Source organism: Nilaparvata lugens, chromosome 2 (assembly GCF_014356525.2).
Source record: "Nilaparvata lugens isolate BPH chromosome 2, ASM1435652v1, whole genome shotgun sequence".
In the NCBI taxonomy this organism is placed as follows: domain Eukaryota; kingdom Metazoa; phylum Arthropoda; class Insecta; order Hemiptera; family Delphacidae; genus Nilaparvata; species Nilaparvata lugens.
In genome coordinates this window covers 70,203,194-70,221,839 of record NC_052505.1, presented here as the reverse complement: position 1 = coordinate 70,221,839, position 18,646 = coordinate 70,203,194, and the positions used below count along the sequence as shown (strand labels likewise).

The 18,646-nt window shown below is 35.0% G+C and overlaps 1 protein-coding gene across 2 annotated transcripts in view; it reads right to left on the bottom strand.

Annotated features, from left to right (window-relative positions):
* The window catches only part of LOC111048858, a 118,687-nt gene extending 100,041 nt beyond the window's left edge, over window positions 1-18,646 (bottom strand). The window contains exons 1-2 of one of the 2 annotated variants that reach the window (XM_022334837.2): window positions 18,512-18,646; window positions 9,021-9,118 (exon numbers count right to left, since the gene is read on the bottom strand). The gene's annotated coding sequence lies outside the window, so the exon portion shown is untranslated. The remainder of the gene's footprint in view (window positions 1-9,020; window positions 9,119-18,511) is intronic. The other variant, XM_039421586.1, reaches the window with a different exon arrangement.

Sequence of the window (18,646 nt, the reverse complement as noted above, 5' to 3'; positions counted from 1 at the left end):
CAGGGAAAGGCTTCGAGCAAAATTTTTTGAGTTTAGGTTTTTTATCTCCGATTTTTTGTTTGTTATTTTTCTCATCACTGCTGTATTCAAGTTTGAATTATTTTGTATCATTATAATTTTTAGATCTATGTTAGAAGCTAATGACAATCATGCATGATGAACATGACGTGTGTGTTCAATTTCAATACATTTCCATATTACGCTTTTGAATGTGAGACCTAGGTGACTTCATTGGTTTAATTGTAGGGTCTGATGATATAAGTAGGCGATACGTAAGTAGTACTGTTGATTTGAGATACAAAAAAGTTTAGGACTAATGAGGAGATTGCCAGTTGTTTGATGCGGAGGCAGCTGGAAGTAGAAGGAGCCGACTGTGATGCATTCCTGACTGCTCTACTCCCAATTATATAAATGCTTAATATTCGAATCAATTCTATTATTATAAATTTATAATAATTGTTGCTCTGTCAATCAGCTGTGAATGAACCAGCATTTCTTTTGCTTGTCAATGAACGCAAACTTTCATTATTGTATCATGATATTATTTATCACTCGGAAATGTGTTTCCTGTTTCCTAATTTTGCACCATGAATCCAAAGATTCAAATGCTTTATCGCATTGAGATCTCTATTCATCTTTTCTTGCAACCGAATAAGAATACACCCCAACTCCCCTACGAATTGTTTCGTTTCTCTCAGGCACTTCTATCAACTTTTGGGGACTTTTTTTGTCAAACATTTGAGGATAAAAGCAAGCGACAATATTGAATTTGAACAAATCGACGTGTTGTTAATTACTGGGAAAAACAAAAGTGTTAGACACGATGGGCTCTCCTGGGAGCTTTTATTGAATAACAAAAACGTTTTTTCATACGTATATCATGGAACAGTCGTGTATTCTGAGAGCTCGATCAAAAATAGCATTACCAGCTCTGGGACTAATAATAACTTGGACCGGACACTGTTATTTGAATCGTATGGTCATGGTTACTTTTCTGTCACTGTTTCATGATCAATGATTCAAGTATGAAGTTTCGGAAAAAGTTTTTCACTATTATGAGAGATGGTATGAATAATAAAACTCCAAGCCAATGAGAATTTCTTCACATCTAACAAATAAGAGTATTATTTATTGAAGGTCTGATATTTTAATTAATGATGAATGATAATAATAAATTTCATTATCACCACAAAAAACCAATACAAATTTCACAAAAAATTTTCGGAAGAAGCATCATTTCCAGTTTAGAAAAGTGAACAATGATGTTGATAAATTCATTCGAGCTCTGATGAACATTTGCAGAAGCTCTCCCAGCTGAGTGGAAAACGCATTGAATAAACGCTGCTGAACCTGTGACTGGGTGGACTGTGTCTCAATAACAAAGAACGCTTCCCTGTTTTTCAGCTGAGCTGCATTGAAAGTGAAAAGAGGTTGCCTGGCAACTCCTATTCATGAAGAGTTTTTAATCTTAGCTACAACCGACAGTGTTCTTTATGGATCATTCCCACTCAGCACGCAAGCTGGTTTATATGTTGAGCCACAATACTCGACCACCGTGCTTCCGCAACATGCTTGCAGATGATAGGTGTAGCGATATAGAGATGAAATCGTCGATATTAATTACAAGTGGTTATTCCATGTCGGAGAATGCTACAAGTCACTCCTGTTTTCATTCATTGCCAGCGATTTCCAAAAGGGAGCAGCAAGCAAGAAAGTAGATAGTTTGGTGGGTGAACGCTTTGTAGTCAATTGCAATAACCACAATATTATTGTGAAATCCATCTAATACTAGACTACTTTAAACTATCTTTACAAATAAATATTGAACAACTAGTTTCGGTTTACAAAAATTTTATTTTTGTGTTTATAAAAATGTTATTTTAGAACCTGAAGATGGTGTAAACCGAAACTATAGTTGTTCAACTATTTTAAAGTTTTTTTAAAGAATGAAGGGTGCTATAAGATTTATTTTAGTAATTTAAAAGTAGCCCATGTCAATAAGTGTTTTTTAAAAATAGTCAGATATAAAAATAACCTGATATATACAGAAATTGCTCGCTTAATATAATAGGATATTAATTTTCTCCTTAGACCATAATATGGTTCCATGTACGGTATTCATGACTGTACTTATTCAACAATATAGTTCAAGTAACAATAATTTTTTTCTTGCACACGTATTAATCTAATGAACCATTAAATTAATAGGAAATGTGGTAAATTAGCTTAAATAAGTGTCCTAGAAACCGGGCTTAGGTCAATGGTTGGTATCTACACTCATAAATCCTTGGAAATTTCGAATTGTTTGTGATGATTGATCACAATTATATTGTTGTTGATGATATGAAATTTCCAAAATAATTGTTTGACTGAACCAGAGTAATAACTGAATATTACAACTTACTCTCTCCCTCCTATTTTAGATTATCAACAATGAGAAGAGGTTGTTTGTGGTTGTTCTTTTTCAAGAATGTGCTAGTATTGGATAGCAGATGGGCGAATGAGCGCAGGTCTTTGAGAGTGGAGTGGGTGGAGATAGTCGGCAGCTGGAAGGTATCGGCTATGACAAAAGCCTTGATTGTGAGCTGCGGCGAATAAATTACTTGGGATAGAAGGACGAAACCGTCATTTCACGGTTGGTCATCAAACGGCCCACAAATCTGCGTTCTCTCTCACCCGAATTCAGCAAGCTAACAGGTTTTCATAACAATAGCTTCGCTTTGTACAGCAGACGTCTAGCCAATATTGGAATTCCGATACTTCGATTGGCAGTGGAAGGTTTTTCGCTCGACAGAAACAGCCATTTTCAGTTAGGGAAGGACATTATGAATTCTAGAGTTGGAAACTGTTATAACAGTTACAAAATTCAGTGTATCTGTAGAAAGTTTAACCTGTATGGAATCATAGAGTAACGAAAACTGATTTTTGATCTTAATATTTTCTTTGCCTGGGGTAGACGAATAAGTTTTTTGAGGCTATGGAGAAATAAATGGAAATGTATAATGAAGACTTGAATACAGCGTTTGATCGACAGTTATACATCAATACGTGAGATCGACAGTTTGCTTCTTGCAAATTGTGATAGGTTTGATCTGCAAGGGGAAGTCTAGGTTACGGTTGACAGGACTATCGATTTCACGTTCATGTCTTATAAATAAATACTTTCCCCATGTTTTCCTTTGAACTTTCCTCCACAGCAATTTTTTATTGAACGATGAGCGTCTGCTCCTAAACCGCATTGCTGTAGAATTGGTGAGAACACTATTACTGAGCTTTGGAGGATAATCAATCATGCATTCTATAACCTTCATGAAAGATAAAAATTGAGGTTGTGGTACATTTTTACACAGGATTAACAGGATCAACGGAATTAGCAACTGATTTCTCACAGTTCATTATCATTATCAAGCGGGATTTCCCTCTTCAAATATCTGAAATATCGGTCACAATCACTTTAAAATGGAAGGTACAAACACCACAATAATTGATAAAAATGTGCTAGGTAAATTAAGAATGGCGAATTATTGGAAGAATCCCTTTTCCGTTTGAAATTAAATCAGCTTGACAAAGAAAGGTGAGTCATAAACAAAACAATATATGAGGATTTATGTTATATGCCCGAAACATTATATCTCCTTATAATTTATTAATAAACAGCACTTAAATCGCTGGAAAATACTTCATCGTAGCATTGTTGATAGTAAAACACATTAGACTATTTTTAACAAATGAGGGAAATGAGAGTACTGTTATGTTATTCGGAAATCAATAACTATATTTCGAGAGCTTCAATTAACCAATAATCATAGCGAGATAGTATGGTTGATTAGAAAATGTGCTCTTAATAATAATGTGGAATTTTTAATCTTCTGTTGAGAAATTGGTTTGCAATTAGAATAAATTAATGACGTAGACCGATAAGATGAAATATTTTCTGGTTTAGAAATCTACTGGAGAGAATTTCAATCTTTCGAGGCACAACCAAAATTTGGATGATTTAAATAAATATGGTGTCGATTTTACCCATAAATAACAGAGTAATAGTAATATAGTAAGGTAGGCTACTTATTGTGAGAGGAGGATGTGTCTGCTCTTTTGCAATCTCCTTGATGCTTTTTCATACAGCCTCTCTCTTCAGAACAATACTGTCAGTACCACTGATATCAATATTGTCAGTACCACTATATTGATTCAACTTTCACTATCTACTGTCCCAGAAACTGAATCTGGGCTTTTCAAGAACAAACCCCAAAAAAGTTGAAAGTTGTAAGTCAGGTATCTTACTGTACATATTGAATGCATTGAAGAGACTGGAATAGTATTTTCCTCTATTTCTGAACTTGTGAGGCAGAGCGCTAACCTCCGTCAATGCTGGGGATTTATCAGGTCCGGCTCTGCAATATTTACGAGTGCACCTCAGCTAAGAAGGACGTAATAATCAAGGTTTCTGCGACTGTTGACATACTCCTATTGATTTTCTCTCATCACAGCTGCTGATATTCTCAGAAGTCTGGCCTAAAGAAAGTACTCTGAGTCTGCTCTAGAACCAATGTTCGTTTTGGTTGCTATGTCGTACACTACAGCGACAAAATGATATTCGGGTGTTTGCTTTTGGAATATAATCTAGCGTGTATGCAGATTACATCACAATCATCAAGGGGACAAAGTTTGTCGCTCCCATTTGTAATAATAGAAGTATTATTTTGTAAGCACTGATCTCAGGTTTATTGGATAGTTTATTCTGAATTTGAATGTGAATATGAATGTGAATTCGTGATAATGAATGAGCTTATCAAAAGTGTTTCAGTGTGGAGTGTTTTTGATTTCAACGAAAAAATTTTGCTGATAAAAGCTCAGTTTGTGGAATTGTATTAATTGTAATTGGATTTTAAATTATTGTAGAACTAATAATTTACATCAAAAGTGACATTGCATAGCTTATCCATTCAAAATAATATGAAGGTCTCCTTGGAGTTTAAAATGGAATTCAAAACATAAATGAATTAATTCAATCATAGATATTTTTCTGATTTCTCGGTTGCTTTGGTTAAGATTTTGAAATTTTCTTCCAAATCCACCTTGAAGGTGTATTTCAAGAAACGATGCCCAGAAGAATATGTTTTTATTTTGAATGTCATGAGAATGCACAAGATGCCTCATATTACACATATTACAAATATTGTTTTAGATCGTTCACCTCATGCTCAATATTGTCTGTGCTATTAACTTCCTACGAGACAAAGATGATAATAATATTGACCTTCCACAGATAAGAAAGCGAATCCAATGATTTTATTCGATTTTAATTCTAATAATTCATAATCTTAATCTTAATGAGTTGGAGGAGTTTGAATAAGAGTTGCCAAAATTCAACAAAAGATTTGAAACAACATGAATGAGAACGATATGGACATGAAAGAGGAGTTATGTAATCTGGAAGGAACTAACATGATTTGTAATGAATACCATTCTTATTAGTTCATTATATGAAGTGAGAGAATGACATTTCGGAACAGAGCTAAGATTTCAGTTTGCTGCTGCAAGTAATCTACTTGGAACGATGAGTCCTTCATCCGGTTCTAGTCAGGTCTTACTAATCAGGAGCAAGATGTAGGAGCGTCTTGTTAACAATGGAAGTGATGCTTACAGGATTTGATCTTACTGATCTCAATTAATGCGCAGGAAATTGCCGGCCTTCTGTCAGCTCTCCAGCAAACTTGACGAGCGAGGAGCCATCTCACTTGAAGCGTGAGTTTATGAAGCAGCAGCTGTTCCACCTTCAGCTCTTACAACTTCCTTAGCCTCTCTCTGCTGTATTGCACCTTCTTATAATGGAACACTCTCCAGAACGCAAGCTATCATATGACGAATTCACAAAACAACATGCGATACTGGAAGTCTCTATCAGTCACCAGAATCACATCCTACAGGAGCAACGAGATTTACTTCACTCGAAGACTATTATTTATTCACTGTGATTTCCTTTCTACGGAATAAGTATCATAAAATACTCACTCAACATCTAAATTCGCATACATTACTAAGTACGGGTTGCACAACAGCTGGTTAAATTTTAATCGTGATTTATTCCACGAGAATCAATCAGTCTTTTCAATAAAGCCTTCTCTGATTGGTACTCGAGAAATATCACGGTTAACCGGCTTTTGTACAACCGGGCCTATCCAGTTTGTGCAACCGAGCCAACTCCTAGTTCATGACTATGAGAAAATTCTAAAAGCTTGAAGTTTCTATCCTCAAAAAGGAATCCTCAAAAGTTGAACCTCATCAATCTTGATAATATGGTAAATGTAGTATTGAATGGAATCCTCAAGAATTCTATTTTTGAGAGCATACCAATGTAACTCTTGACTAACAATTAAGGTAACCATTTATATCACCAAGATAGCTTACCTGCAATAGATCAAGACAACCCTAAACTCCAAAAAAACGTTAGATGAAAAGTAAAACTGAATTGACAGCAAATTGTATAGCAAATTAATTTGTTAGAAATTTGAAAGCAGTTCTAATCGTTGGTTGACTCAGAGATAGGACCCATATTCTATTGCTATATTTTTGTGGTCATATCAGTAACTAATAGATTAGGCCTATATATTATTAGCATTGTATCGATTTCAATCCATAGAAATAATATAGAATGGCAATCGATATCGTTACAGAAAATTATTGTTATTTGATCTTAATACTGAATACTATGCACAACTATGCACAAAGAGGGAGCAAACCCTGATTCCTTGACCTCTTTTTCAATGTTCCAAAGAGCTTCCAACGACGCCGTACATTCCAGCAAAGATGAGCACAACTTTCGTGCCTGGAATTGTTTCTTAGTGGATGTCCATAACATCAGCATAGATTATTCAAACTTGAACGTAACTTTACACGTATTTTTAAAGACGCTTTGAGTCATGCAGAGTTTTAAAGTTAAATTTTAATCCACTTTTTGTCTCTCAGGACTCAGAAATTATATTATTCAGAAGTTCCCTTGAAATACCTTTTTCCTGGTTTTCGAGATAAAGTTTAACATCAATAAGCTCAATTATTGAGATTCACTTTAGAAAGTATGTGCAAATGATAAGAATACTACTTTTTCGTAGTACATAATAGTACATAGCTGTGATTGAAATTAGCCCTCGTTATTTCCCTCCACTCTAGGTATTCCTTTTTCAATTAATTGAACTGTCACAAACATTCTGCTTATATGAGAGAAAGTCAACTCGATAAAATAACGTCTGAGAAATAATCAGATCACCGAAAATACTTTAGGGTATTACCTTAAAAATGTAGACGAGCTATTTCCTCTTATTAACACTATTGAACCAATATTTTTATTATGCTTCGTGGTGATTACATTCCGTCTTTTGTTCTAATATTTAAAAGTGTACCTCAAACAATGATGCCATGAAGCCGATAATGGGGAAGCCGCGTTACCTCTCAAGTTGATTCGGGTCGATAATATTTGCATTGGAGCAGGGAACCTTTTCCACATAAACAAGGTAAGCGCTTCCAAGTAATGGATCTGGATTTGATGCGGTGGAGTGTGGAGTCCTTCAGTAAGCCCTTCTCTGCCTTACTTAGGGATCGGGATCCCTCTCAATGATTGTTGAGATTCGCTTTCCCAACCAGAAATCAGGCTTCGTAGATTCTCTCGCTTCATCAGCTCACGACTGCAGTGAGCTCATGGTCAAAGAATACAGAGGGTTTGGAATGGGAAAGCTTCAAAGCGTAGAAAATAAAATCTATTCGTATTATATTTCTTCGTATATTTACAAAAATCATTTGGGTTATATTGATGATTGTCATAACTGTATAATTGTCATAGATCGAGAATAATAATCCATGCTTCATACTTCGCAAATAAATATTCCGTTGGAATTGCGAAAGTGCAAAGACTTGATTTATGTTGATACTTGATAGATGAATTGAACAGGTAATTCATTAAAGTCAACGTGACTGTTGAATAATTCTTTCACGGAAGCTTGAAAACTCAGAAAGCCTTCACTAACTTTTAAGAAAAGCATTTGGACTTTTGTTGTAATCTAATTAACTAATTGAATTCTCTCCGTCTTGTAACAACATCATGAACATTTTTCAAATTGCGTGTTTTCTTACCGCCGCACGCCTCACCCGCAAAAAATAATACACATTGGAGGTAGAAAGCTTGTGAGCTTCCGCCATGATTTAGAGTGAGTGAAAGAAAAGCAAGTTTTCTCTTTGTTGATAGCCATCAGAAACAAAATCGCCGTGGGTGAATTCAGTAAAAGAATGGTGTTAAGAAACCACAAACAAAGATGCTGAGAAAGATCCTGTGCAGAATCACAACTGAGGAAAGACAACAAAGGAGAAAAATGTTAGTGGAAGAGTGGAAGGAGAAGAAACCCTCTAATAGCGTTTAGAAGCATGAGAAAAGCAGGCCTGCTCTCGTTTCTGACATCTTTAAGAGTCAAAGCAACAGGTCTGGCTCAAACCGGGGTTTGGATGGGGTTGACGGTATAATGTTGACACAAAGTTCCTAGTCCTAGTGAATGTTCGATACTCCACGAATAATGTTGGACACATTCCCAGTCTAGCTTCAATCATTCTGTACTCCAAGTACTTCAACTAATTCTCTTATTTGAACTGAACTGATATTCTCTCTAATCCTACCATATGTTATTGCATTGAATACTACAGAGTGGTTTTTCAATACTGCCACCCTATTTTAAATGAGTGGTAATTCATTCCCAATAAATAAAAATGTAGTTTTGTCGCACGAGGTTGGTAGTCCTATAAAATCGAGTAGATATTTTCTCTAATCCTACCATATTATGTAGAGCAGTGTAACATTCTGTGTGGATTCCAGTCGTCTTATGAACAGAATGTCTTCTACCATAGATCATGAATAGTATGGTGGAAAAGGTATTTTCTGAAATTTAAATTGAATGAACCAACATCATTATCATTTCAGATTGAAATATTTGCAGGATCATACAATCGAATTAACAAACTCTAACAAGATCACATACCTTGAATTTATGGTCCTCTCAAAGGTGAAGCTAACTCTCAATAATCCAGATACTCCAAAAAATAACTTTTCAATTCCACTGCACGGCTAAACCTATTCCTGAAAAACAAAAATAAAATCATCAACAATTCAATTTTCAATAAATTCATGTACTCGAAATTCTTTATCACTTTCCAAGCTTTAAAGAATGAAGCTGGATTCCCCCACATATAAGTATCAGTGTAACTGTCCGGTACAGTGAAAATATTATTCTCATGAGCTTCAATATCACCATTCACACTCGCTCGGCTGGGTAAGTGGTAATATTCCCATGGTAATAGTAAACTGATTCTGATACTATGAGAATCTGCCTTTACTGTACTTGGTGGAATGAAGTACAGAAAATATTCAGGCTAGGAGATATGGAAGGTGAAATAATTTGAGAACCTGGAACCCTCTCCGCATAACTTCCATAACACAAGATCAAGACAAATTTGAAACTGATTAGTATTGTTTTCCTCTCAGAAAATCTCAGTGAAAAATAGAACTTGTGTACTTTCTCAGATTTTGTTTTCAATCGTAGGCTATCAAAACTTGAAATTCTTAAATAAATGTATCTAATATTATGATATAAAGGAGTTAGGATAGATCTGGAGCGCTCTTCTTTTTTATGTTGAACTGTATATTCCTTATCCTAGTAGCACATATTCTCTCACAACTTACAAGACGTTCTTCTCATAGGTGAAACACAGAGGTGGAACAAGTCTATTATTTTCCTCCTTAAGCTGAACAATGAATCTCTGACAATTCGGGTATTAAATCCTCACGTGATTCTCTCCCACTTGGATCATTTTTAGAAGGAAACTAAAAGGATGTCTGAGCACACAGCTGGTTATTGAGGATTTCTTTACAGAATGTGCATCATCCACACCTATAATCCGAACTATTTCAACTATATTCACTTACAACTTTATTTCCTTTACCATATTCTCATGAGTAGAAATAGGGTCAGAGTGATCCAATAATTCATGCATATGCAACTCAACTTGCAAATTGATGATGAATTCCTCTATAGAATGTGGAATACCTGTAGATCTGATAATTTGAAAACAATTCAACTAACCCGATTCTCATGATATCCTAATCAGTGAAATTCCTGTTGTTGATTGAACATATACAATATGCACAGAATGCAAGTTCAACTTAGAGGATGATGTGATTCGGGATGATGTGATTTCAATTATTCTCTGAGACTCAGAAGCTTTGTTTACGGAGGTAGTGGTCAAAGGTGTTGCTAAGCAAGGAGAACGTTTATACCCGTTTAAAACTTGAAACAACAACTGATAACATCCACCTTCCCCAAGAACCGGAATTTAAACCTTTGATAAATAAAATATGAAAAGACAATTCATGATATAATATATTAAGTTTATATATTGAGTTTCTAATATTATTAGAGAATCGTTCATTTGTGGATTGATATTTTCAATTATTTTAGACTTTGAATTGTTACTTAGTGAATTCCTTGCAATTTAATGGTTCTCTGAATACTACTCCACATGTTGCTCACAATATTACAATATGATATAGATGTTCAATCGCAATAATTATCTGTATAAAAGGAGGTCAGTTGAGAGTGCTCTGGATCTGAGTCCATATTTCAATTATCCAAATTCAAATTCTCCAATACATGGAGCAGCATCAAGAACAATAGAATTAAAAGTAGAATCGTATTCTTTTTCAAAAAGTCAGAATCAAAACCCGTTCATTGTCAAAGTATAAATTCTAATCAGAGCTGAAAGAGAAGTTTCAATGGAACTCAAACTATCTGGAAGAAAACCCAAGGTGACAAACAAAATAATCTGGGAAGAACATGTGAGAATGATTCAGCGCAGCATCAAACCAGACAGAGACCGTTGGAAGGAGCAGTGTAGGCAATCAGCAAACCACGCAAAGAAATGCAATGAATCACTTTATAACTCTGTATGATGTACTTCAGTTTTATTCATTAATATTGAGGGCAGAACAAAAGGTGTTATCCAAAGCTTTATATTTTAATTTATTACCAATTTCTTCTAAAGGCATGTCCACACTGAACAAATTTTCGACAAACATGTTTGTTGAAACAGTTTGGGCAAATTTTATCATGTTTGACAAACAATGTTTGCCCGTGGGCTAGTGTGGAAGCGTCACCAAACAAAATATCAGTAAATGAGGAGAACAGGTTTTATATTTTACAGCTGCCAGCACTGTAATGTGAATGTTTGAAAAAACAGTAACTTTTTGTTTGACAAACAATGATTGTTCAAACTTTTTAAAATGTTTGACCCTGAGCTCCTCAAAAAACATGTTTGCCGAACATGTATGTCGAACATTTGTTCAGTGTGGACACGGCTAAATTCATCTTCTAAATGATTTTAGAACAAGGAATCATGTCGAGGCAAGCTACTGTGATGCTTTAAGCACTAACAATTGGTGAGGAAGGAGGTTTTCTGATCAGAATGGGGAAAATGAAGAACAAACTCCCCTCTAAATCATTTTGAGCAATACTATTTTGATGATAATAGCCTGAATTATTTAATCCTTTTCCATGCAGTAGAAAAATCTCCATTTTTTTCTAAAAATCTATATTGACATTATTTCAACAGAAAAATAATATGAACACTTGAACATTTTTTTTAGCAATGGCATTCAGGCCATCTGCCAAAAAATATTGGATCCAATAATAATTATTGATCCAATCCAGGGCAATTTCAAAGTAGACTTTCGAAGGCGGAACAGGCTTGCCTGATCCTTGAAGAAATACAACCACATTAGTGAATAAGTGGTTCACATAAGTGGTGAATTATGTCGATCATAACAACATTCGCAGAACAAAGGGCTGTGATCGGCGGGACCACATAAGAAATTATGATATAAGACAAGAGCTGGGTGCCTTCAACATGAATGAAAAGGTTATATCATATCGCAACCAGTGGATAGAGCATGTCAACAGAATGCCAATAGAGAGGATTCCCTTGAAAATACTAAACTACCAACCCATAGGAAAGAGATATATAGGTAGACCTCGGAAAAGATGGCAATGAAATATAAAATATGAGATTGCAAACATTTTTTTTTCATTTGAATTCTGGGAAATAGTACTGTATTGCAATATATTAGATATAAAGTTACTGTTGTGAGTCGGAACAGGCAAGAGCCTAGACCTTGAATGAAAGAACAAGATTATGTCGATCATTAATTATTGTTTTAAGCTATAGAAGAATATTGACGAATAGAAATATCGCATGGAGTGAGATAAGCTCGTGCCAAAATAGCCTACAAGAGTTTTCTCTGGAATAGATATAATTATAATCTCCTTATTTTCAAAAATTTACAAAACGTAAATATAAGACTAATGGTAAAATTCAAAATTCACACATGTGAAGACCAAATTACTATTTAACAATATGGCCTATAATGACTAAAAAATATTGTTCAATGATTCTTATAATGTGACTTATTATCATTTGATTATTTCAATCATTATTGACTTATGAAATCATTGTATTTTTTGAAATGATAGATCTCAATCTAGAAGCTTATGATCAATTAATACAATCATACAATCAAATGGTTCAGGAAACAAATAATGTATAATGTAGGATTTGTAAAAAATTTGAACCTCCGTCATCACAGCGACAACACGCATTAGAACTAGGAATGATTTGATATCGATGAAATTTCTATATTTCCTGGATAATTGATATCAATGAGTGAACCAATTAACCCCATTATCAAGTGCATGTGATTGAAATCAGTGAATGTACAGGTGATCCTTATTATCAAGAGGTAATTGACATTTATTGGTACTTACAGAGGCATCATAGCTTATCAAGGGTGGAGAAGTTACCCTGGAGCTCTATAAGGAAGAAGTTGGACTACTTTGTTTGTATTAATGTTATAAGTTAGCAACCAGGAACCCAAGGAAAACTCAATCGGACTCCCATTGTTCAGCAACAGCTTTATCATTTTATTTCTGTCTCTTATCGAATGAATAGTAAATATTATAGGGCCATATTATTTTTACCTCGGGGAAATCAGTCAACCTCCCCGTTTGTATGGTTGTTCCGTCTTTATCCGACTATACCCATGAATTCAGAGAAAATAAATAGTGCATTTTTTATGCGATCCATATTTCTGGTGTTCCCAGATTGACCTAAATTGTTTAAAATCGAAACAATCATTATGTACATTCATAAAACAAGTAGTATGAGAATATGTAAGTATATAATTGGTTACAGCCTCTCTTTTTACTTTCCTTGCCCTATTACCATAGGTAAGGGAAGTATTGCTTTCCGAAAAAAATTAAGGTACCCCAATTTCTAAATTTCTATACGTTTCAAGGTCCCCTGAGTCCAAAAAAGTAGTTTTTAGGTATTGGTCTGTATGTGTGTGTGTGTGTGTGTGTGTGTGTGTGTGTGTGTGTGTGTGTGTGTGTGTGTGTGTGTGTGTGTGTGTGTGTGTGCACGATATCTCATCTCCCAATTAACTGGATGACTTGAAATTTGGAACTTAAGGTCCTTTTACTATAAGGATCCGACACGAACAATTTCGATCAAATGCAATTCAAGATTGCGACTAAAATGGCGAAAATATTGTCAAAAACAGGGTTTTTCGTTATTTTCTCGGAAACGGCTCCAACGATTTTAATCAAATTCATACCTAAAATAGTCATTGATGAGCTCTATCAACTGCCACTAGTCCCATATCTGTAAAAATTTCAGGAGCTCCTCCCCGTCAATGCAAAGTTCGATTTTATATTCCCAATTATCAGGCTTCAGATACAATTTAAACAGAAAAATCAAGTGGAATGGATTGAGCATGAAAATCTCTACAATGAATGTTCAGTAACATTTTCACCTAAAATTGAAAACTGTTGATTCTATTAAATCATTCACTATGAAGAGATAGCAGATCTCGTGTGTATCCAGCGTTATTGTCCTGTCACCAGCTGGCTCAGATCTTTGAATAGTAGATTTGAGATGCAAGTTCTCTTTCACGTGTGGAAGCAATCAATTCTATTTAAATTAGGCTGCCCCCCCACGCCCCTAATATTTACTATAGAAGGACAATATATGCATTTTGCTCCCCTCCCCTTCAATATTCTCACCAATAACTTTAAACGAAAGCTGCAGAGTAAAGAAGATTTCAATATAATTTTTCAAATTGAACAATTTCAGCTTTAAATTCGAATAAAGTATCGAGCCTTATTGATTCCATTGACATTCTATTCTTTTCAGAGCCTGATGTAATATGAAATATGAAGTGTAAAACTCAATTCATTGACTAGAACTTCAGAATTACCCTATAATATATGAGGTGAATATATTCCTATTTCGAAATCCATCTTTTTCTCGGCCTCCCTATGCATATTTTGCCATCTCACTGATGCAAGCATGCAACATTGTTTTGAGGGGTGACGAGCAAGCGACTTCCTCAATACTCAATAGATGTTCAGAACGCTTTTCTTTGTATCTCCTGATTATTATTGTGAGCTGTATAGTTCCACATTCTTCCCTTATGTTCCTATTCCTGGAGCAGCTTTTGTGATTTTCAACTCTATTCAGAACTATGGTAACTATGGTAATAAATAAAGCATGTTTAATTATTAATGTCAATAGACACGATTTTCGAATTTTGTTGTAGAGTCGATTCGATATCTATTACTGTACAATACTTGTATATGAAGTGCTCCGTTCAACACGTTAGTGCTCTGTCTAGCACCGTTAGATGTGTATGAGTCTCAACGTCCGAGGTTTTTCATTATGTAGGTCATTTAGCCATTATTATGCGGTCTAATGAAGTTTACGGATATTGTCTTTGAGGTTATGGTCCATAAAAAACAGAAGCAGCCGATGGACGAAGGTGAAGCACCGCTCATAAAATGTATAACATCCAATAAATCCCTTGTTACGATTGAGAATGACAATTTGGGAATGAGAACAGCCATATAGATTCGAGAGGGGGAATAACACTTTCCATTAGCCTTTGGGTTATGAATTGCTCTCATCCAGTTAATAGTGAGCTCAAACAGTGCGTAAGTGCAGGAAGCCACCAATCGTGAATCAATAACTTCACAATATCACTTATCGGAACTCAATGATTGCAATCATTTCCTTTCAGAGCGTGAATTCTTGACAAATCGATCCAACAGAATAATCGAACCAGTCCATTTCTTTCATTCTTTGGAGAGTCTTTAGAAATGGAGAAGCACGCTCCAGTTACCAACTCATTGATCTTCAGCTTTCAAGTGATCTGAATCATTCGATTACAACAAATTTATTTGATTCTACAGCGTCGAGCACCAATGTTCACTAATGAAGTGCATGTACAACAAAAGTCGTTCATTCCATCCAGCTCCATTCCGAATGGAATAGTGGAAGCGTACTTCTTCATCACTTTTTATTTCAGAGTAATTAAAAAGTTTTTCTGTTCTGTTTCTATTTTGTTTTTTGTTGGATATGGTTTTTTTATTTCCGTATCAATATTTCCCGATGAGAAGGAAAAGCTGTAATTGCACATGGGTTAGGTAGAAAATTTATATCTTTTGATTTTAATAACTCTCATCGTGATTTAATAACTATCATCCAAAAAATAGGAAACTTGAAAAAAAACATTCTGATTCAGAGGATAGGAGATTTCATATTGGATACCAAAAAAATGTGTATGAGATGATCTTATACACAAGTCCATTCGTTACTAGTGAAAAATTCATTGAATTCTGAAGGAGTGAATATTTCCTGGCCAGGCTATCCGAGTAGACCAAGCAGTTTGCTACGTGTTGAAACATTCATGTCCGGTTTCTGGAATTTCTATTGAATTCTTTAATGGTGAGAATCTAATTTTGTGAACAGCTCTGCTGAATGTTAAAGTCTTCCTCACATGATTAGAAAAAATATGATTTGGGTTGAGAGTTGTTATGTGGATGTGATTGAACTTATATAATCAATTATCTAATACTGTGAAATTCTGTCGTGAAAATATGATAAATAAAAATCAATTACAACTACAGACTTATTGGATATAGTTTCAAGTATTCCATGTGTAGTCTGATTCACGATGTTCAATAATTGAAACGTATATGTTAATACAAACATATCGATGCAATGTAGTTATATATCGCGTTCTATTTTCTGTGTGAAATACAAGGTTATCGTATTCCTGCCATTTGTTATGTTGAGGCGAAACGTCATCTCATGTTACTGATGAGCAATGAAGAAAGGCAGCCCTTTCAGATAATTGATTACTATTGGAGCCCAATAGCCAATTATATTTGGCTTTGGAGGGATCAAGTAAGCAGCTTCGAATCGATTACAACTATACTACTGACTGATCGAAGCTTCAAGAATGTTAGAGGGCAAGTCACCAGGGTTGTAAAATATACGAGATAGATAGGCCAAAATTCATCAGTCACCATTACATCTAGATTCAGAACGCTTACAATTCTTCAATAGAAAATTATGTGAGAGTGAACTCTAGTGAGAAGTCTCAATAAACAATGTACGATATTATACTGTCACCTTAATAAACTATAAACTACTCCGTAGTATATTGAAAATCTATAACCTAGTATGCCTCATTATTTCAGTACTCAATTTTCAAACTAGACTAAGACAAACTACTGCACAAATAATTGCACCTGACTGGAACGGAAATCTTATGAAGAACATTCCAAATTGGAAGCATTTGACAATCCATAAACACTGTTCACTGTTCAATCATCAGAAATATGAACGTTCAATATTTTTCCATCTGTTTTTCAAGCATGAAGACAAGTCTGGAATTGTTATTGTCCTTGTAGTCTATAATGGATCAATATTTATTAAGACTACATTGCTCCATTGGATCACCAGTGAGCATTGTGGGAAGACAGGCTTCTATGAGTTTCAGAGCTTTTCAGTGATAACGATGATTGACCACGGACCATGCATGAGAAATTTTATTCAAAACACATATAAATCGAAAAGTTTTGTCAAAAAACCGATTAAATAATATTCACTCATTGCTTGAGGACGGATGTTGTTGGGTGTTTGATATTCAACTCAGTGGTAATCGTAGAATAAGATACAATAGCCTTGTAGGACCTTTAGGTCCAGGCTGCCTAAAAAACAGTCGTTAGGTTATGTCAGAGGCCCTGAAATTGATCATTTGCGACCTGAAAACTCTGATACCAGACCTGGGTCAGCCAGGTCACTCGATATTACTATTATTATTGTCTTTACAATTATCATTTCAAAAAATAAAACTATTTTGTGAATCATATTAATAAGAGAGTTCTCCTTTTACAAATATGATTTTCAAAATTAGTTACTTTGAACTATCAATATTAAAATAAATAGTGAACTGTACTTATGGAGTGGTACAAACTGAAGTGGTAGCGAATATCAAGTGATAGCAAACGAAAGTAGAAGCGAATATAGCAATTAACTACATATGAGAGGTTCAATAAACAGATTATTCCAAATGATTGATAGACATTATCCAAGTGGCTATCTATTCAGCTTCTCACTCTCTAGTATATTTTTGGATATTTGATATAATTAAAAGAAAACAGTTGGAGAGAGAGGAGAGAAGATATGACCACTGGAAAATGCATTGAAATATTTGAAGGAGAATGATAGTCATTTTTTATTTCATTTGATACTGAAAATATTAGTAGGATTTTGATCTTTTTTAATCAATTGGTTTCAGAAAAAAATTTCAAATCTAGAGTGAAAAATGGTGGATACATAGAACTGTACTCGAGACTAACAGTGCCCATATTATATGAAATACATAGTCTCATATTTAGTTTTGGTGTCATGTTTATCTAGTTTGGATGACTGGGATAGGAAACTGTAGAAACTATATAGTTTCAGTAATTTCTGTTTGTTATTCACTCCTCCCAAGCCAATACTGTTCTCGTTCATTATTCCTGTGAAACGAACATGGATGATCCCAGTAGCTCCATGTCTCGATGGGCTTATAGCATTGAAATAGATAGGAGAATGACAACCGTCTATTTTTTTCATTTCATATGCAATTATTAACCATATTTGTTGATCAATCCCATAAGGGAGATTTAAAATAACGATTGATGAACAATTAATTTTATTTCCATCGAAAGTGGCTTTTTTGTTGAAGACTGGAGTTTTCAGAATTGTTTAATCTTTTACTGGAGATACCAGATTTGTAGTTTCTTTTGATAAATTAGAGAAAATGATGAGGATCATTTTCAGCGAAATTATACTTGCAAATGATTTGTAAGAGAATGATAGTTGAGAGTGATGGACAAGTGTGAAATATAATCGCTGGATATGTGATTCGGTTTGGCACGAGAACGTTGAGTCGAGGAACACTTGTGGAGTCAGCGATTTCGAGTGGTCGTGATGGGGTGGGGTGAGATGATTTAGAAGAGGTGGTGATTACGCCCAATCTACTTGTTCCACTCGCGCTGGGCCACATCAAAAAGAATGACAGATTGTCACTGACCGTTGCGGGAGGTAGCGCCGTGACAGAGAGGATCAGCTGGTAGATATGTAGCAGGTGCAGACTCCTCGGGGGCTGTGCGCTTTTCCGTGGCGTGGCTTGCACCCTGTTCACTTGTGTGCGCTCGAGCAACTGCCA